A 22,501-nucleotide genomic window follows, 5' to 3' on the forward strand; every position below is an offset into this window, starting at 1 on the left:
TGCGGATTGCCTGCCTGTGTACCGACCTCTGCCCGTTTATGAAACCTCTCTTTTTGAAACTGTTCATTTGAATTGGAGTCGTGCATTTTGGGTCCTGTCCTTTGTTCCATTCATGACAGAACGAACTGGCCATAACACTGACCCAGCAGACTCAGACCCGGTGCGTAAAGCCCTTCAAGCATAGGAAAAACGCATCTCGAAGCATGATGAGCAGCTTGCTGCCCTCCACCTTCATCTAATGGGACAGTCAGAGCATCAGGACACTGTGATGAGACAGGTGGCCTCACAGTTTGAAGTTCTAACGAATATGGTTCAGAAGAAGGAACCAGCTGGCACAGCACCCGATGCCGCCACTGTACCACCGTTTCCATGTGAAGCAGTCACCATGCTGCCACCTGCCACATCCGCTGCTGTCTGCCCACAGCTCTCTCGACCGGAGAGGTTCTCTGGAGATTCTGGGAATATTAAGCCGTTCATCACTCGGTACGAACTCCACTTTGAGCTGCAGGCAGCTGCCTTCCCCACGGAGCGGGCAAAGATTGCTTTTGTCATTTCTCACCTGACTGGTTGTGCAGTGGCGTGGGCTACTGCTGAATGGAGCCGCAAATCCACCGCGTGTCATTCTTGGGCATCTTTTGTAAAGAATATGGAGCAAGTTTTTCAGTATTCCACACCAGATCATGAGGCAGCCCGTTCCCTTGTCACCTTACAACAAGGCAAGCGCAGGGTGTCAGATTGAGTTTCGCATTCTAGCAGCTGAGAGTCAGTTGAATAACAGGGAGTACTCGATGCATTCTTTCAAGGACTATCCCCCGCCGTCAAGGATCATTTGATCCCACTAGACCTCCCGACGGTAGGATGCGTCACAGCGCACTTGGAGGATGAGCCTCGGTGACCAGCCAAACCAAGGCAGGTCCCCTGTTGCCAGTTTCAATCTACTGGCTAGCGTTCTACAGATTCCGTCTCTACCTTGAGGAACATCAACGCCGGCTGAGGGAAGGGCGGTGCTTCTGTATTTATTGACTCTGGTTCTGACGCAAATTTACTCACTTCACATCAACAGGTAAAGCTAATTGTGAAACACGGGGCCGACTCGTGACCATGCATTTCCTTAAGATGATTATACTTAAGTATTATAACCAAACTACATTTGTTTACAAATATGTATGTTTTTCTTTTTTTGTATGTTTTCAGTAATAATGGTTGAAAATAGTTAAATATTTATATAGTATATATATATATAGTGGTTGGTTTTGCTTTCACTGTCGTTTTTTGCATTAATTCTTGGGCAGAGCATGCTTACTGTTTTTTGATATAAGTTGAAATGTTAATGGAAAATATTCATGTCTTTTGACGTTTCTGAAGTGTCTTTATTCGATTAGTAACACTTATCACATGACAAATTTGAACGTTGTGTAACCAAATTAGTGTAAGGGGTGTAATTCCCCTCCTCTGCGACGACGGCACTCGAGTCCAACTGTCAGTTAGCAAAGCAAGAAACAGGAAGTAGTTGAGCGAGGAAGAGCCATTGATGATTTTTCGTCAAAATGTTGAGCAAAAAGCTATTCAGCTTGTGGCCACAATGTTATGCCAGCAACCGATTGTAATTACAAATAACTCATTATTTCTTTGGTTGATTAAGACTTAATACAAAAGGATATGCGTTAATCTCTGCATTCTATTGGGTCGACGTGGACCACGTGACCAAGGAACACGAGCATCTGGCAACATTATTTCAATATAAACGTTGAAAAACAACACAGTTGACATTCATTTCATAATTGTTGTTTGGCGTGTCCATATGTGACTCATCTGTGATTATCATGTCGATATGTGCCACCATAACTTTGGCTTGTAGGCTGGAGAATGAGGTCGTCTTTTCTGGCATTATGTTGGCATCGCTTCTCGGCCTTTTGGCTAAGATCAAGTGTAGTATCTGTTCTTATCAGTTTAATATCTGATACGTCCCCTATTCGGGGACCATATATTACATTGATTTTTGGAACTGGGAGATGGAATAGGGGCTTACTCTGTCCACTCAATGCATTGACCTGGTATTGCAGTACCTCCAGGAACGGTGCACCCCCACAACTTGGTCAAAATAAATATCAATTGAGCCATCAATCCAATGACTTGAACTATATTTAATGCAGTGAACAGAAGGTAAACAAGTGACTCTCAACTCTGGGCTCTGTCTGTTATTCTGACTTTCAGTATTGTATGGAGGCATATTAAGTTTGGACATGGAGCATAGGAGAAAAGTGACAAGGAATGTTAATTCCTTGTTCTCTGTAAACAATTACACAGAGCAGCCCAGTCTGGCTGGTGGACGTTGAAGGTAATATAGAGTTTCATGGTGTAACTGGTTTGGAAGGTAGACAAGGATGTTTATTGCAGTACAGATAAGGGTGTGGGGGTGTGATGCATGTAGGCTCCCAGCAGGGTGCATGTGGAGGCCACAAAGAACAGATGTCAAGGAAGACAATGACTGCGGAGAGCCACTATAAACATTAGATGGAAGACTGTGGGATGGCGTCTGGAGACGGCATCTGGAGCCAGCGGCAAATGGTCATCATTCTGCAGAGCAACGATGACGTCAGATGAGACCATGGACCAATCAGACGACAGCGATTCCATACTTCCTCTTTGAAACATTGTATTAGTGGGGGGCAAGAACAGAGAGCTTTGTTCAGTCTGCGCTGTCTTGGCTGAGGTTAGAATAAGCATAGCTGCTGACCCAGAGCTCTGTAAAATGTATAGACTCCTCTGTCAGGAATAAATTGGTTGACTTGTAACGCGTTATAATTGTAGTTCTTCCACGAAAACGAACACGCATGGAACCTCGAAAGTAATAGGTAATTATAAAATACATGGTTCCTTCAAATGGTGACCCCGACGTGATCCTGGAAGGGCATTAGATAAAAGAGAGGTCAACAGAGGAGTTGACAGGGATTCAATTGGACTGCAATCTCCCCGGTGCACCGACAGAAAAAGGTGAGCGGAAACCTGTTTGATTAAATCACGAATTCTGCACATTGGAAATTGTGAAATTTGGGAGACTTGTGTTACAGTTGTTTCATTGTCAATAGTTATTAGGATGTTGTGTTGTTATTGTTGTATTAATCGGAAGTCAGGGTAACAGAGGACCTCCTTGGTTTAGTAGCAGGCTAACAAATGGATGCTGATGACAAGGAGAAGCTGTGGCTTGGGCCGACGAGAGGCCCGAGGAGACTGGTCTTAACTACAGGAAAGTTCATGTGGTTAGTGGTTGAGGAAGCACACACCCCGACACATAAGAGTTATGTGTCAATGCTGTACAAGCTGCGCTTTTGGTGGCACCCTTTTCTTCTGTGTAAGGTAAAAGATTTTTGTGTTTTTTGTGATATATGTCAAGATTTCAGTGTTGGCCCTACAACGAAGAGGGAATTGCAACACACTGAGATGGGCCGATGCCCGAATGATGTGGTGGTAATGGACCGAACTGCCAATGGTGGTCCCAGTCCAAGGCAAGGTACTTATTAATGATTGTCAACACTTTTTCTGGATGGCCCAAAGCCTATCCTTGTGCAAAAGAAAACGCGGCGTCTGTCGTCAAAGCGCCGGTTAACCATTATATCCCGACGCATGAGTTTCCACGAGTAATCAGATCAGACAAGTGGTTCTACTTGTCCCAAACATGTCCTGCACAGGCCTCTATTGTAAAAAAAACGTGGACTTAGTGTGAATGGTATAAATATTCTGTGCGATACGTTATATATATTGTGTACACAATATAAAGTAAACCTGAGAACTTTGATGAATAAAATTGTATGACTACATATGTAAATAGTTATAAAGCGCTTCAAAGGGTACCCATTATATTTATTAACTAAATAAATAAGGTATACATATTGTATGTATAAATAGGTATGCATATGATATTCTGGAAGATAAATTAGGTGTGTGCCCGGCGGATGTGATCAAGCCAGAGTGGCATTGTGACTTTCTACTTCCGGGTCAGCAGAGCGGACCAGAGCGGCTCTATGTGCCTGGGATAAAAGCCTGAAAACAGTACCGGTTGTTTTTTCTTCATAGTTTGAATAAATGATGTCCGAGTTGCTATCTGAGATGATGAATGGGATTTGATATGTATTGCTTAGAGAGGCCGACTGGTTAGAGCGTCAGCCTCACAGTTCTGAGGACTGGGGTTCAATCCCCGGCCCCGCCTTTGTGGAGTTTGCATGTTCTTCCTGTGCCTGCGTGGTCTTTCTCCGGGTACTCCAGTTTCCTCCCACATCCCCAAAAAAAACATGCATGGTAGATTAATTGGTGACTCTAAATTGCCCGTAGGTGTGAAAGTGAGTGCGAATGAATGGTTGTTTGTTTGTATGTGCCCTGCGATTGGCTGGCAACCAGTTCAGGGTGTACCCCACCTCCTGCCCGATGACAGCTGGGATAGGCTCCAGCACGCCCGCGACCCTCGTGAGGAGAAGCGGCTCAGAAAATGGATGGATGCTTCGAGAGCACTTGAAGTGATAGAGGATTGTGAGAAGCACTTTAGCGCATATGATGGCTTTCGTCTTGTTTGTGCCTAGAAGAGGACCTTTGACATAGGTTGCAAAGTAATGAAAGATATGTTAACTTGTGTGTCAGAGGGAGTCATTTTTTGTGTTTTGGAAGACTGTAATTGGGAATATACTGGGAGTCTGTAATTTTTTTAAGTAGATATACATAGAAGTTCCTGTTTGTGGCAAACCGGATTAAGAAAATTACGCGAGGTACGCCAGTCAACTAAAGACATCCTTACAATATTTAGTTGATACAGTATAGTGACTATTAATACAGCATAGCGAATGCAACTCTTTTCATTCACAGAAGTGAAGGATATGCCAGAGGTGTCAAGTTGAGTTGCTACTTATGCTACATACGTCATGAGACTGTGCCTAATTTGCATCATGTACAAGGGAAATGTGTGGAGTACATGTTTTTGAGAATGGCTAATATGGTATGAGGATTAATCTGTTTGATTGTCTCCCTAGATTCAGCACTAGAGCAGGGAGGACAAAGAGGATTTTTCCATCTGTCTGGCAAGTACATTTTGAGGAGGTTTATTTATTTGCATTCTGTCTCCTAAATCAGGTTGATTACAACAATTTGTGGACAAGCGGAGAGCTACGTTTTGAGCAAAAGGGACAATTTTATCAGGGTTCGTATTCTTAGATTTCTAAAAATAAGATAACATTGTTGCTACAGTTATTGGGGACTGGTTCATTACAGCGGTTGGGGAGGCTTAGTCAAGGCGTTGATCATGTGGGTCATAAAGTGATAATACACTAAAGGGTAATAGTAAAGCACAAAATATAGATTAATAATTGCTAGTTAGGCTTCTTGAAGAAATAGCTGACGGAATAATCTGGGAAATACTGCTGTGCCCCAGAGCCCTAAAATCGCTGGGAATTTGCACTAAAGTGTTTATGACAGGACACAGGCATCCCAGCTAGGGGGCCAGCTTTACGACTGGTGCGTGTGCGAGGTTTACGATAGGCAGAGCTTACGCCTGAGCGTAAGGGACGGGGGTCAGGAAGGTTGCAAATCAGGGACAACTATAAAATAGAGGACAAGAACAAAGGTTAGTTAGGCTTAAAAATCTTCCACTAACTTAGTTGAACAAGCTAGAAAGTAAGCGGATATAAGCCAAACTTAGAAGCTATGACAGAAACGCCGTTTACTGAACAGGTGACTATGGGAGGCACGGTAGTGTTAGCGTGAACTTATTGACAATTGAAAACCCAGTGTGTCCCCTCTCATATTCTGTTACAGCCAACAATATGATGAAAAGTCTGTTTCAGTGGGGGACAAAGTGGACACAACTAGAAGCCATCAAGGATGCTGTGTGGCTGAGGTCGGAGTCGGTCGGTGCTCAGTGGCTCGTCGGAAAATGATGGGGAAACACTTGAGGTAATTTGGTAATTGGTGTTAAGCAGGTCACCTGCCCTTGAACAGCAATAAATGGTAAAGGCTATGCAGTACATATATTTAGGAGTTTTCAGTATAAGGATGGTTAAATTTTACTTAGAGTCAGACGTCTCCCTAGTTAGTGGGGTTGGCAGAGTCACTAGATAGGATTGTGGGAGAAATTATGGCAAGAAATATTTTTGCCATTATGGGAGTATGAGATCATGCAGTCCTCAGATAGGATTCGACTTCAAAATTTGTATTAAACGTCGGTAGGGGTTGGAAGAGAGAGGTCAGAAAAGAGCAAACCTCCTCCTTGATTTCACCTACCATTGGTTAATGAGTCTGTTAGTAGTTTGTTAGAAAATGCCTCACTAAGCATCCTACGCCGCACATGTAAATATCGATGAACCAAGACCATCTACTGTACCTCTATTGCTGGCTGATGAGGAGAACTAAAATACAGAAGTTGTCGAGTTATGTAGAGGTGTGGTATTTGGGCCTTTATGGGGTCAACCCTCCTGACTTTGTGCTGGGGTAATAAAAATTGGGATACAAAGGGGGCCATTGCCAAGGCCATGGGGAGATTTACAATAGGATCGTTTAATTAATGCAATGGATAGAAGCCTGGTCTGTAGTGGTAAAGGGTGACTTGATTTAAGAATTTGGCAGATGTAATATTGGGAATTAGGAGACATAGGCAAACAGTTAGTTATGGAATATTAGCGAAAGCAATGAAGGACACCTGCAGACTTGTAAAGGTACCTGGGGAGAATTAACATGTGGTTGGTGGAGCGACATCTCGCCAAGCCACTTCTTTTACACCAGGATAGTGATGAAAATGAATTATTATTAGCCTGAGCTATTTTTAAATCGTCACTCGCTTTTACTACAATATCGCTTTACTGAGGAGGAAGACCTAGTGTAGTGATGGTAATATTTATTTCAAACCTATCAACCTTCAAATGCAATCTGCGTGGTTGCAGGAGTTGGGTGTTTAGGTGTTATGGTTCAACCAATAAGTGTGCTGTGTTCAGTTTTGTCTGTGTGGTGTATGTGAGAGGACATTCACTCCTGGGTCCCGGTTAATGTTATTGTCTGTGAAGTCTCACTTGTCATGTCATGTTAATTGTTTATGTTTTGTGTTTAATGTTTGTGTCATCTTAATTAAAAGCAGAAATAGAGCACTACTGAGCTGGCTGACAGAAGTAACGAAGGATGTGATCACGTGCAAGAGACTATAGACCTTTAGTTACCAAGGACAGTGTGACGGACGAGAGAATACGGTCTATAGACTGTTGAATGACTGATTTGTTGAAATAACATTATTTTACAGGACGCCCAGGAGGATGGAGCTTGATATGGTTGTTGTATTGCAGGATGTTGGTGTGCTGACTTAACGCTGATTTTTATGTGATTCTTGGTTTATTGACATAAACACTTTTGTGAGACAATTGTTAACAATTGGTTGGGGAATAATATCAATGTTGGGTGACAATTGCCAACTTGTCCCTTCTCTGGAGTATGTATACAGGAATTATCTAGTCCACCCCTTTGGCAGGAGTATCTTTTGCAGAGTTGTGATTAATTTATATAAGGGTTTGTTTGCAGGTCTTGTCAGGGGCCTCTGCGACGGGGAAGTCGACCTGCTTGATTGTGTATGGTGTTGTGTATGGATACTGTGTTTTGGTGTTAAATTGATCATTTAACATCGGGGGGAAGTATATACATCCTGTATGTCTGGCCGAAGAAGGTCATAAGCATGACTCTGGTGATCTCCCTGATTATAGTTACAGGAATCTATTTTGGAATGCCTTCAAAACAAGAAGAAAGAGTGGTCAAGAGGGCCGTGAAGCCAACAGGGGTCCTAGAATTAAACTACACATTGGGGGAAATGATGCTGGAAGCAGGTAAATTTTACTGCTGCTACTAAATTTTAGTCGACTTAGGCCTACCAGCTGAGGACTAATGGAGGGTGAGTGCCAGCACTGGGATCAGGTGTATCCTCTGACAAAGGTGAAAGGTGCTCCCCTCTATGATGTCGATATGGCCCCGTCCCTACCTTGCATCTTTCAAAATAAGAGTAAGATAACTTTAGGCCCCAATAACAAACTTTCCCGATCAATTAGCCACCCGGATCCACAGTTTTGTAAATTCACACTCTTTGTTTATTATGATGCGGCCCGATTGAGTAAGAAAAGGTCTGATTTGTGGTGTTCTGTTGTGGGACTTGCTACAGAGTGGATGGACAGGCACTTGTGCATTGTTTTCTATGATAAACCCCACTGTGATCAAGCCTCTCTCTCAGCAGGAGATCGACCATATGGCGGATTTCACCTGGGAGCGTGACGGGTGTGGGGGGTGTTTTATTCATTTTCCCAGGAGTCTTGTCCTCAGATTTGCTCTCAAGGCCTTTGAAGGGAAGGACCCCCACGGCCATGATCTGCAGCTGCCGCTGAAAGAGGATGTGGAGACAATGAGCGCACTCACTGCCTTGATCGATGCCTTTGTATCCCTTTCTTAAGTTTTTTTTGCATTTGCTGTGTTTAGATTAGGTTTTATTGAGTATTGTAGTGAAATAGGCTGCAGGTATAGGGGTTGTTGATCTCTGATTATCAGAAGATCAACTTGGGGGATTGAAGGTAATGGTGTAACTGGTTTGGAAGGTAGACAAGGATGTTTATTGCAGTACAGATAAGGGTGTGGGGGTGTGATGCATGAAGGCTCCCAGCAGGGTGCATGTGGAGGCCACAAAGAAAAGATGTCAAGGAAGACAATGACTGCGGGGAGCCACTATAAACATGAGATGCAAGACTGAGGGACAGCGTCTGGAGACGGCATCTGGAGCCAGTGGCAAATGGTCAGCATTCTGCAGAGCAACAATGACGTCAGATGAGACCATGGACCAATCAGACAACAGCGATTCCATACTTCCTCTTTGAAACATTGTATTAGTGGGGGGCAAGAACAGAGAGCTTTGTTCAGTCTGCGCTGTCTTGGCTGAGGCTAGGATAAGCGTAGCTGCTGACCCAGAGCTCTGTAAATGTATAGACTCCTCTGTCAGGAATAAATTGGTTGACTTGTAACGCGATATATTTGTAGTTCTTCCACGAAAACGAACATGCATAGAACCTCGAAAGTAATAGGTAATTATAAAATACACTCGGGGGAGGCCTCCCCTGAAAGCTGGATTCCCAATAATCGTGCGTGCCACGTTTCAGCCCATTATCTTGAGATTAGGCACCCAAAAGTCCTGCCAAAATCACATAGGTCATCATGTTACAATTTAATCATTCAACGCATACTACTGGAGCGAAACTGAGGGCTATGTCGCTGAGGCTTGGGAGAGGCCTCCCCTGAAAGGTGGATTCACAACGATCGAGTTTCGCCCCAGTAGTAGGCCTTCATGCCGTTCTTGTACCATGACGACCTCGATAACTTTAGCACGACTTTAGGTCGCTTAATTTCAGGCTAGCGGGCTAGGAATTCACACAGACAATCCTTGTGAATCCTGCTTTCAGATGAGGTCTCTTCCAAGCCTCTCGGATGTCGTGCGGCCGAAAGGCGAGCGTCAAAGCATTCCGTTTTGCTCCAGTAGTAGGCCTTTATTGACTAAATTGTAACATGACGACCAATGTGATTTCGGCAGAACCTTTGAACCCTTAATTTTGAGCTAGTCGGCTGATGTTCGACACACTCGATCGTTGTGAATCCACCTGCAGGGGAGGTCTCTCCCAAGTCTCTGGACAGTTGTGGGGCCGAGCGGCGACCGTCAAAGCCCTCAGTTTCACTCCAGTAGTAGGCCTGTATTGACTAAATTGTAACATGACGACCTATGTGATTTCGGCAGAACCTTTGAACCCTTAAGTTTGAGCTAGTGTGCTGACGTTCGACACACTCGATCGTTGTAAATCCACCTTTCAGATGAGGTCTCTTCCAAGCCTCTCGGACTTCGTGCGTCCGAGCAGCGACTGTCAAAGCATTCAGTTTCGCTCCAGGAGTAGGCCTTTATTGACTAAATTGTAACATGACGACCTATGTGATTTCGGCAGAACTTTTCAACCCTTAAGTTTGAGCAACTGGGCTGACGTTCGACACACTCGATCGTTGAATCCACCTTTCAGATGAGGTCTCTTCCAAGCCTCTCGGAGGTCGTGCGGCCGAAACACGAGCGTCGAAGCATTCCGTTTTCGCTCCAGTAGTAGGCCTTTATTGACTAAATTGTAACATGACGACCTATGTGATTTTGGCAGAACTTTTGAACCCTCAAGTTTGAGCTAGTGGGCTGACGTTCGACACACTCGATCGTTGTGAATCCAACTTTCAGATGAGGTCTCTTCCAAGCCTCTCGGACTTCGTGCGGCCGAGCGGCGACCGTAATTACATTCAGTTTCGCTCCAGGAGTAGGCCTTTATTGACTAAATTGTAACATGACGACCTATGTGATTTCGGCAGAACTTTTGAACCCTTAAGTTTGAGCTAGTGGGCTGACGTTCGACACACTCAATCGTTGTGAATCCACCTTTCAGATGAGGTCTCTTCCAAGCCTCTCGGATGTCATGCGGCCGAAACACGAGCGTCGAAGCATTCCGTTTCGCTCCAGTAGTAGGCCTTTATTGACTAAATTGTAACATGACGACCTATGTGACTTCGGCAGAACTTTTGAACACTTCAGTTTGAGCTAGTAGGCTGACATTCGACACACTCGATCGTTGTAAATCCACCTTTCAGATGAGGTCTCTTCCAAGCCTCTCGGAGGTCGTGCGGCCGAAACACGAGCGTCGAAGAATTCCGTTTCGCTCCAGTAGTAGGCCTTTATTGACTAAATTGTAACATGACGACCTATGTGATTTCGGCAGAACTTTTGAACCCTCAAATTTGAGCTAGTGGGCTGACGTTCGAAACACTCGATCGTTGTGAATCCACCTTTCAGATGAGGTCTCTTCCAAGCCTCTCGGATGTCATGCGGCCGAAACACGAGCGTCGAAGCATTCCGTTTCGCTCCAGGAGTAGGCCTTTATTGACTAAATTGTAACATGACGACCTATGTGATTTCGGCAGAACTTTTCAACCCTTAAGTTTAAGCAACGGGGCTGACGTTCGACACACTCGATCGTTGTGAATCCACCTTTCAGATGAGGTCTCTTCCAAGCCTCTCGGAGGTCGTGCGGCCGAAACACGAGCGTCGAAGCATTCCGTTTCGCTCCAGTAGTAGGCCTTTATTGACTAAATTGTAACATGACGACCTGTGTGATTTCGGCAGAACTTTTGAACCCTCAAGTTTGAGCTAGTGGGCTGACGTTCGACACACTCGATCGTTGTGAATCCACTTTTCAGATGAGGTCTCTTCCAAGCCTCTCGGAGGTCGTGCGGCCGAAACACGAGCGTCGAAGCATTCCGTTTCGCTCCAGTAGTAGGCCTTTATTGACTAAATTGTAAAATGACGACCGATGTGATTTCGGTAGAACTTTTGAACCCTTAATTTTGAGCTAGTGGGCTGACGTTCGACACACTCGATCGTTGTGAATCCACCTTTCCGATGAGGTCTCTTCCAAGCCTCTCGGAGGTCGTGCGGCAAAAAACACGAGCGTCGAAGCATTCCGTTTCGCTCCAGTAGTAGGCCTTTATTGACTAAATTGTAACATGACGACCGATGTGATTTCGGCAGAACGTTTGAACCCTTAAGTTTGAGCTAGTGGGCTGATGTTCGACACACTCGATCGTTGTGAATCCACCTTTCCGATAAGGTCTCTTCCAAGCCTCTCGGACTTCGTGCGGCCGAGAGGCGACCGTCAAAGCATTCGCTTTCGCTCCAGTAGTAGGACTTTATTGACTAAATTGTAACATGACGACCTATGTGATTTCGGCAGAACTTTTGAACACTTAAGATTGAGCTAGTAGGCTGACATTCGACACACTCGATCGTTGTGAATCCATCTTTCAGATGAGGTCTCTTCCAAGCCTCTCGGACTTCGTGCGGCTGAGCGGCGACCGTAATTGCATTCAGTTTCGCTCCAGGAATAGGCCTTTATTGACTAAATTGTAACATGACGACCTATGTGATTTCGGCAGAACCTTTGAACTCTTAAGTTTGAGCTAGTGGGCTGACGTTCGACACACTCGATCGTTGTGAATCCACCTTTCAGATGAGGTCTCTTCCAAGCCTCTCGGAGGTCGTGCGGCCGAAACACGAGCGTCGAAGCATTCCGTTTCGCTCCAGTAGTAGGCCTTTATTGACTAAATTGTAACATGACGACCTATGTGATTTCGGCAGAACTTTTGAACCCTCAAGTTTGAGCTAGTTGGCTGACATTCGACACACTCGATCGTTGTGAATACTACTTTCAGATGAGGTCTCTTCCAAGCCTCTCGGACTTCGTGCGGCCGAGCGGCGACCGTCAAAGCATTCGCTTTCGCTCCAGTAGTAGGACTTTATTGACTAAATTGTAACATGACGACCTATGTGACCGTCAAAGCATTCAGTTTCGCTCCAGGAGTAGGCCTTTATTGACTAAATTGTTACATGACGACCAATGTGATTTGAGCTAGTAGATTGACATTTGACACACTCGATCGTTGTGAATCCACATTTCAGATGAGGTCTCTTCCAAGCCTCTCGGACTTCATGGGGCCGAGCGGCGACCTTCAAAGCGTTCCGTTTCGCTCCAGGAGTAGGCCTTTATTGACTAAATTGTAACATGACAACCAATGTGATTTCGGCAGAACTTTTGAACCCTTAAGTTTTAGCTAGTGGGCTGATGTTCGACACACTCGATCGTTGTGAAACCACCTTTCAGATGAGGTCTCTTCCAAGCCTCTCGGAGGTCTTGCGGCCGAAACACGAGCGTCGAAGCATTCCGTTTCGCTCCAGTAGTAGGCCTTTATTGACTAAACTGTAACATGACGACCTATGTGACTTCGGCAGAACTTTTGAACACTTAAGTTTGAGCTAGTAGGCTGACATTCGACACACTCGATCGTTGTGAATCCACCTTTCCGATGAGGTCTCTTCCATGCCTCTCGGAGGTCGTGCGGCCGAAACACGAGCGTCGCAGCATTCTGTTTCGCTCCAGTAGTAGGCCTTTATTGACTAAATTGTAAAATGACGACCGATGTGATTTCGGGAGAACTTTTGAACCCTTAATTTTGAGCTAGTGGGCTGATGTTCAACACACTCGATTGTTGGGAATCCACCTTTCAGGGGAGGTCTCCCCCAAGTCTCTGGACGGTTGTGGGGCCGAGCAGCGACCGTCAAAGCATTCAATTTTGCGCCAGTCGTAGGCCTTTATTGACTAAATTGTAACATGACGACCTATGTGATTTCGGCAGAACTTTTGAACCCTTAAGTTTGAGCTAGTAGGCTGACGTTCGACACACTCGATCGTTGTTAATCCACCTTTCGATGAGGTCTCTTCCAAGCCTCTCGGAGGTCGTGCGGCAAAAAACACGAGCGTCGAAGCATTCCGTTTCGCTCCAGTAGTAGGCCTTTATTGACTAAATTGTAATATGACGACCTATGTGATTTCGGCAGAACTTTTGAACACTTAAGTTTGAGCTAGTAGGCTGACATTCGACACACTCGATCGTTGTGTATCCACCTTTCAGATGAGGTCACTTCCAAGCCTCTCGGACTTTGTGCGGCCGATTGGCGACCGTCAAAGCATTCGCTTTCGCTCCAGTAGTAGGACTTTATTGACTAAATTGTAACATGACGACCTATGTGATTTCGGCAGAACTTTTGAACACTTACGTTTGAGCTAGTGGGCTGACGTTCGACACACTCGATCGTTGTTAATCCACCTTTCAGATGAGGTCTCTTCCAAGCCTCTCGGAGGTCGTGCGGCAAAAAACACGAGCGTCGAAGCATTCCGTTTCGCTCCAGTAGTAGGCCTTTATTGACTAAATTGTAACATGACGACCTATGTGATTTCGGCAGAACTTTTGAACACTTAAGTTTGAGCTAGTAGGCTGACATTCGACACACTCGATCGTTGTGAATCCACCTTTCAGATGAGGTCTCTTCCAAGCCTCTCGGAGGTCGTGCGGCCGAAACACGAGCGTCGAAGAATTCCGTTTCGCTCCAGTAGTAGGCCTTTATTGACTAAATTGTAACATGACGACCTATGTGATTTCGGCAGAACTTTTGAACCCTCAAATTTGAGCTAGTGGGCTGACGTTCGAAACACTCGATCGTTGTGAATCCACCTTTCAGATGAGGTCTCTTCCAAGCCTCTCGGATGTCATGCGGCCGAAACACGAGCGTCGAAGCATTCCGTTTCGCTCCAGGAGTAGGCCTTTATTGACTAAATTGTAACATGACGACCTATGTGATTTCGGCAGAACTTTTCAACCCTTAAGTTTAAGCAACGGGGCTGACGTTCGACACACTCGATCGTTGTGAATCCACCTTTCAGATGAGGTCTCTTCCAAGCCTCTCGGAGGTCGTGCGGCCGAAACACGAGCGTCGAAGCATTCCGTTTCGCTCCAGTAGTAGGCCTTTATTGACTAAATTGTAACATGACGACCTGTGTGATTTCGGCAGAACTTTTGAACCCTCAAGTTTGAGCTAGTGGGCTGACGTTCGACACACTCGATCGTTGTGAATCCACTTTTCAGATGAGGTCTCTTCCAAGCCTCTCGGAGGTCGTGCGGCCGAAACACGAGCGTCGAAGCATTCCGTTTCGCTCCAGTAGTAGGCCTTTATTGACTAAATTGTAAAATGACGACCGATGTGATTTCGGTAGAACTTTTGAACCCTTAATTTTGAGCTAGTGGGCTGACGTTCGACACACTCGATCGTTGTGAATCCACCTTTCCGATGAGGTCTCTTCCAAGCCTCTCGGAGGTCGTGCGGCAAAAAACACGAGCGTCGAAGCATTCCGTTTCGCTCCAGTAGTAGGCCTTTATTGACTAAATTGTAACATGACGACCGATGTGATTTCGGCAGAACTTTTGAACCCTTAAGTTTGAGCTAGTGGGCTGATGTTCGACACACTCGATCGTTGTGAATCCACCTTTCCGATAAGGTCTCTTCCAAGCCTCTCGGACTTCGTGCGGCCGAGAGGCGACCGTCAAAGCATTCGCTTTCGCTCCAGTAGTAGGACTTTATTGACTAAATTGTAACATGACGACCTATGTGATTTCGGCAGAACTTTTGAACACTTAAGATTGAGCTAGTAGGCTGACATTCGACACACTCGATCGTTGTGAATCCATCTTTCAGATGAGGTCTCTTCCAAGCCTCTCGGACTTCGTGCGGCTGAGCGGCGACCGTAATTGCATTCAGTTTCGCTCCAGGAATAGGCCTTTATTGACTAAATTGTAACATGACGACCTATGTGATTTCGGCAGAACTTTTGAACTCTTAAGTTTGAGCTAGTGGGCTGACGTTCGACACACTCGATCGTTGTGAATCCACCTTTCAGATGAGGTCTCTTCCAAGCCTCTCGGAGGTCGTGCGGCCGAAACACGAGCGTCGAAGCATTCCGTTTCGCTCCAGTAGTAGGCCTTTATTGACTAAATTGTAACATGACGACCTATGTGATTTCGGCAGAACTTTTGAACCCTCAAGTTTGAGCTAGTTGGCTGACATTCGACACACTCGATCGTTGTGAATACTACTTTCAGATGAGGTCTCTTCCAAGCCTCTCGGACTTCGTGCGGCCGAGCGGCGACCGTCAAAGCATTCGCTTTCGCTCCAGTAGTAGGACTTTATTGACTAAATTGTAACATGACGACCTATGTGACCGTCAAAGCATTCAGTTTCGCTCCAGGAGTAGGCCTTTATTGACTAAATTGTTACATGACGACCAATGTGATTTGAGCTAGTAGATTGACATTTGACACACTCGATCGTTGTGAATCCACATTTCAGATGAGGTCTCTTCCAAGCCTCTCGGACTTCATGGGGCCGAGCGGCGACCTTCAAAGCGTTCCGTTTCGCTCCAGGAGTAGGCCTTTATTGACTAAATTGTAACATGACAACCAATGTGATTTCGGCAGAACTTTTGAACCCTTAAGTTTTAGCTAGTGGGCTGATGTTCGACACACTCGATCGTTGTGAAACCACCTTTCAGATGAGGTCTCTTCCAAGCCTCTCGGAGGTCTTGCGGCCGAAACACGAGCGTCGAAGCATTCCGTTTCGCTCCAGTAGTAGGCCTTTATTGACTAAATTGTAACATGACGACCTATGTGACTTCGGCAGAACTTTTGAACACTTAAGTTTGAGCTAGTAGGCTGACATTCGACACACTCGATCGTTGTGAATCCACCTTTCCGATGAGGTCTCTTCCATGCCTCTCGGAGGTCGTGCGGCCGAAACACGAGCGTCGCAGCATTCTGTTTCGCTCCAGTAGTAGGCCTTTATTGACTAAATTGTAAAATGACGACCGATGTGATTTCGGGAGAACTTTTGAACCCTTAATTTTGAGCTAGTGGGCTGATGTTCAACACACTCGATTGTTGGGAATCCACCTTTCAGGGGAGGTCTCCCCCAAGTCTCTGGACGGTTGTGGGGCCGAGCAGCGACCGTCAAAGCATTCAATTTTGCGCCAGTCGTAGGCCTTTATTGACTAAATTGTAACATGACGACCTATGTGATTTCGGCAGAACTTTTGAACCCTTAAGTTTGAGCTAGTAGGCTGACGTTCGACACACTCGATCGTTGTTAATCCACCTTTCGATGAGGTCTCTTCCAAGCCTCTCGGAGGTCGTGCGGCAAAAAACACGAGCGTCGAAGCATTCCGTTTCGCTCCAGTCGTAGGCCTTTATTGACTAAATTGTAATATGACGACCTATGTGATTTCGGCAGAACTTTTGAACACTTAAGTTTGAGCTAGTAGGCTGACATTCGACACACTCGATCGTTGTGTATCCACCTTTCAGATGAGGTCACTTCCAAGCCTCTCGGACTTTGTGCGGCCGATTGGCGACCGTCAAAGCATTCGCTTTCGCTCCAGTAGTAGGACTTTATTGACTAAATTGTAACATGACGACCTATGTGATTTCGGCAGAACTTTTGAACACTTACGTTTGAGCAAGTGGGCTGACGTTCGACACACTCGATCGTTGTTAATCCACCTTTCAGATGAGGTCTCTTCCAAGCCTCTCGGAGGTCGTGCGGCAAAAAACACGAGCGTCGAAGCATTCCGTTTCGCTCCAGTAGTAGGCCTTTATTGACTAAATTGTAACATGACGACCTATGTGATTTCGGCAGAACTTTTGAACACTTAAGTTTGAGCTAGTAGGCTGACATTCGACACACTCGATCGTTGTGAATCCACCTTTCAGATGAGGTCTCTTCCAAGCCTCTCGGAGGTCGTGCGGCCGAAACACGAGCGTCGAAGAATTCCGTTTCGCTCCAGTAGTAGGCCTTTATTGACTAAATTGTAACATGACGACCTATGTGATTTCGGCAGAACTTTTGAACCCTCAAATTTGAGCTAGTGGGCTGACGTTCGAAACACTCGATCGTTGTGAATCCACCTTTCAGATGAGGTCTCTTCCAAGCCTCTCGGACTTCGTGCGGCCGATTGGCGACCGTCAAAGCATTCACTTTCGCTCCAGTAGTAGGACATTATTGAATAAATTGTAACATGACGACCTATGTGATTTCGGCAGAACTTTTAAACACTTACGTTTGAGCGAGTAGGCTGACATTCGACACACTATCGTTGTGAATCCACCTTTCAGATGAGGTCTCTTCCAAGCCTCTCGGACTTCGTGCGGATGAGAGGCGACCGTCAAAGCATTCAGTTTCGCTCCAGTAGTAGGACTTTATTGACTAAATTGTAACATGACGACCTATGTGATTTCGGCAGAACTTTTGAACACTTAAGTTTGAGCTAGTAGGCTGACATTCGACACACTCGCTCGTTGTGAATCCCCCTTTCAGATGAGGTATCTTCCAAGCCTCTCGGACTTCGTGCGGCCGAGCGGCGACCTTCAAAGCATTCAGTTTCGCTCCAGGAGTAGGCCTTTATTGACTAAATTGTAACATGACGACCAATGTGATTTCGGCAGAACTTTTGAACCCTTAAGTTTGAGCAAGTGGGCTGACGTTCGACACATGATCGTTGTGAATCCACCTTTCAGATGAGGTCTCTTCCAAGCCTCTCGGAGGTCGTGCGGCCGAAACACGAGCGTCGAAGCATTCCGTTTCGCTCCAGTTGTAGGCCTTTATTGACTAAATTGTAACATGACGACCTATGTGATTTCGGCAGAACTTTTGAACCCTTAAGTTTGAGCTAGTGGGCCCACGTTCGACACACTCGATCGTTGTTAATACACCTTTCAGATGAGGTCTCTTCCAAGCCTCTCGGACTTCGTGCGGCCGAGCGGCGACCTTCAAAGCATTCAGTTTCGCTCCAGGAGTAGGCCTTTATTGACTAAATTGTAACATGACGACCAATGTGATTTCGGCAGAACTTTTGAACCCTTATGTTTGAGCAAATGGGCTGACGATCGACATACTTCATCGATGTTATTCCACCTTTCAGATGAGGTCTCTTCCAAGCCTCTCGGAGGTCGTGCGGCCGAAACACGAGCGTCGAAGCATTCCGTTTCAGTCCAGTAGTAGGCCTTTATTGACTAAATTGTAACATGACGACCTATGTGATTTCGGCAGAACTTTTGAACCCTTAAGTTTGAGTTAGTGGGCTGACGTTCGACACACTCGATCGTTGTTAATCCACCTTTCAGATGAGGTCTCTTCCAAGCCTCTCGGAGGTCGTGCGGCAGAAAGGCGAGCGTCAAAGCATTCCGTTTCGCTCCAGTAGTAGGCCTTTATTGACTAAATTGTAACATGACGACCTATGTGATTTCGGCAGAACTTTTGAACCCTTGAATTTGAGCTAGTGGGCTGACGTTCGACACACTCGATCGTTGTGAATCCACCTTTCAGATGAGGTCTCTTCCAAGCCTCTCGGACGTTCGTGCGGCCGATTGGCGACCGTCAAAGCATTCACTTTCGCTCCAGTAGTAGGCCTTTATTGACTAAATTGTAACATGACGACCTATGTGATTTCGGCAGAACTTTTGAACACTTACGTTTGAGCTAGTAGGCTGACGTTCGACACACTCGATCGTTGTGAATCCACCTTTCAGATGAGGTCTCTTCCAAGCCTCTCGGACGTTCGTGCGGCTGAGAGGCGACCGTCAAAGCATTCAGTTTCGCTCCAGTAGTAGGCCTTTATTGACTAAATTGTAACATGACGACCTATGTGATTTCGGCAGAACTTTTGAACACTTACGTTTGAGCTAGTAGGCTGACATTCGACACACTCGCTCGTTGTGAATCCCCCTTTCAGATGAGGTATCTTCCAAGCCTCTCGGACTTCGTGCGGCCGAGCGGCGACCTTCAAAGCATTCAGTTTCGCTCCAGGAGTAGGCCTTTATTGACTAAATTGTAACATGACGACCAATGTGATTTCGGCAGAACTTTTGAACCCTTAAGTTTGAGCAAGTGGGCTGACGTTCGACACACATGATCGTTGTGAATCCACCTTTCAGATGAGGTCTCTTCCAAGCCTCTCGGAGGTCGTGCGGCCGAAACACGAGCGTCGAAGCATTCCGTTTCGCTCCAGTTGTAGGCCTTTATTGACTAAATTGTAACATGACGACCTATGTGATTTCGGCAGAACTTTTGAACCCTTAAGTTTGAGCTAGTGGGCCCACGTTCGACACACTCGATCGTTGTTAATACACCTTTCAGATGAGGTCTCTTCCAAGCCTCTCGGAGGTCGTGCGGCCGAAAGGCGAGCGTCAAAGCATTCCGTTTCGCTCCAGTAGTAGGCCTTTATTGACTAAATTGTAACATGACGACCTATGTGATTTCGGCAGAACTTTTGAACCCTTATGTTTGAGCTAGTGGGCTGACGTTCGACACACTCGATCGTTGTGAATCCACATTTCAGGGGAGGTCTTCCCAAGTCTCTGGACGGTTGTTGGGCTGAGCGGCGACCGTCAAAGCATCCAGTTTAGGTCCAGTAGTCGGCCTTTATTGACTACATTGTAACATGACGACCTATGTGAAATCGGCAGAACTTTTGAACCCTTAGGTTTGAGCTAGTGGGCTGACGTTCGACACACTCGATCGTTGTGAATCCACCTTTCAGGGGAGGTCTCCCCCAAGTCTCTAGACGGTTGTGGGACCGAGCGGCGACCGTCAAAGCATCCAGTTTTGCTCCAGTAGTAGGCCTTGATTGACTAAATTGTAACATGACGACCTATGTGATTTCGGCAGAACTTTTGAACCCTTAAGTTTGAGCTAGTGGGCTGACGTTCGACACACTCGATCGTTGTGAATCCACCTTTCAGGGGAGGTCTCCCCCAAGTCTCTCGGAGGTTGTGCGGCCGAGCGGAGACCGTCAAAGCATTCCAGTTTCGCTCCAGTAGTAGGCCTTTATTGACTAAATTGTAACATGACGACCTATGTGATTTCGGCAGAACTTTTGAACCCTTAAGTTTGAGCTAGTGGGCTGACGTTCGACACACTCGATCGTTGTGAATCCACCTTTCAGGGGAGGTCTCTTCCAAGCCTCTCGGATGGTTGTGCGGCAGAGCGGAGACCATCAAAGCATCCAGTTTCGCTCCAGTAGTAGGCCTTTATTGACTAAATTGTAACATGACGACCTATGTGATTTCGGCAGAACTTTTGAACCCTTAAGTTTGAGCTAGTGGGCTGACGTTCGACACACTCGATCGTTGTGAATCCACCTTTCAGGGGAGGTCTTCCACAAGTCTCTGGATGGTTGTGGGGCCGAGCGGAGACCATCAAAGCATCCAGTTTTGCTCCAGTAGTAGGCCTTTTTGACTAAATTGTAACATGACGACCTATGTGATTTCGGCAGAACTTTTGAACCCTTAAGTTTGAGCTAGTGGGCTGACGTTCGATACACTCGATCCTTGTGAATCCACCTTACAGATGAGGTCTCTTCCAAGCCTCTCGGAGGTTGTGCGGCCGAAAGCCGAGCGTCAAAGCATTCCGTTTCGCTCCAGTAGTAGGCCTTTATTGACTAAATTGTAACATGACGACCTATGTGATTTCGGCAGAACTTTTGAACCCTTATGTTTGAGCTAGTGGGCTGACGTTCGACACACTCGATCGTTGTGAATCCACCTTTCAGGGGAGGTCTCCCCAAAGTCTCTGGATGGTTGTTAGGCTGAGCGGAGACCGTCAAAGCATCCAGTTTTGCTCCAGTAGTAGGCCTTTATTGACTAAATTGTAACATGACGACCTATGTGATTTCGGCAGAACTTTTGAACCCTTAAGTTTGAGCTAGTGGGCTGACGTTCGACACACTCGATCGTTGTGAATCCACCTTTCAGGGGAGGTCTCCCCAAGTCTCTGGATGGTTGTGGGGCCGAGCGGAGACCATCAAAGCATCCAGTTTTGCTCCAGTAGTAGGCCTTTATTGACTAAATTGTAACATGACGACCTATGTGATTTCGGCAGAACTTTTGAACCCTTAAGTTTGAGCTAGTGGGCTGACGTTCGACACACTCGATCGTTGTGAATCCACCTTTCAGGGAGGTCTCTCCAAGTCTCTCGGAGGTTGTGCGGCCGAGCGGAGACCGTCAAAGCATCCAGTTTCGCTCCAGTAGTAGGCCTTTATTGACTAAATTGTAACATGACGACCTATGTGATTTCGGCAGAACTTTTGAACCCTTAAGTTTGAGCTAGTGGGCTGACGTTCGACACACTCGATCGTTGTGAATCCACCTTTCAGATGAGGTCTCTTCCAAGCCTCTCGGAGGTCGTGCGGCCGAAAGGTGAGCGTCAAAGCATTCCGTTTCGCTCCAGTCGTAGGCCTTTATTGACTAAATTGTAACATGACGACCTATGTGATTTCGGCCGAACTTTTGAACCATTAAGTTTAAGCTAGTGGGCTGACATTCGACGCACTCGATCGTTGTGAGTCCACCTTCCAGGAGAGGTCTTCCACAAGTCTCTGGACGGTTGTGGGGCCGAGCAGCGACCGTCAAAGTATCCACTTTCGCTCCAATAGTTGGCCTTTATTGACTAAATTGCAACATGACGACCTATGTGATTTCGACAGGACTTTTGAACCCTTAAATTTGAGCTTGTGGGGTGACGTTCGATACACTCAATCGTTGTGAATCCACCTTACAGATGAGGTCTCTTCCAAGCGTCTCGGAGGTTGTGCGGCCGAATGGCGAGTGTCAAAGCATTCCGTTTCGCTCCAGTCGTAGGCCTTTATTGACGAAATTGTAACAAGACGACCTATGTGATTTCGGAAGAACTTTTGAACCCTTAAGTGCTAGCTAGTGGGCTGACGTTCGACACACTCGATCGTTGTGAATCCACCTTTCAGGGGAGGTCTCCCCCAAGTCTCTGGACAGTTGTGGGACTAAGCGGCGACCGTCAAAGCATTCAGTTTCGCTCTAGTAGTAGGCCTTTATTGACGAAATTGTAACATGATGACCTTTGTGATTTCGGCAGAACTTTTGAACACTTAAGTTTGAACTAGTGGGCTGACGTTCGACACAATCGATCGCTGTGAATCCACCTTTCAGATGAGGTCTCTTCCAAGCCTCTCAGAGGTCG

The 22,501-nt window shown here is 46.1% G+C and overlaps 1 non-coding gene across 1 annotated transcript; it reads left to right on the top strand.

Annotated features, from left to right (window-relative positions):
- Positions 1-1,897: 1,897 nt before the first annotated feature.
- On the top strand, positions 1,898-2,088 carry LOC133473502 (U2 spliceosomal RNA). The gene has a single exon (XR_009787112.1). It is a non-coding gene; the product is annotated as a U2 spliceosomal RNA (small nuclear RNA).
- Positions 2,089-22,501: the final 20,413 nt, after the last annotated feature.

This window comes from Phyllopteryx taeniolatus, unplaced genomic scaffold (genome assembly GCF_024500385.1).
Source record: "Phyllopteryx taeniolatus isolate TA_2022b unplaced genomic scaffold, UOR_Ptae_1.2 contig_26, whole genome shotgun sequence".
Classification (NCBI taxonomy): domain Eukaryota; kingdom Metazoa; phylum Chordata; class Actinopteri; order Syngnathiformes; family Syngnathidae; genus Phyllopteryx; species Phyllopteryx taeniolatus.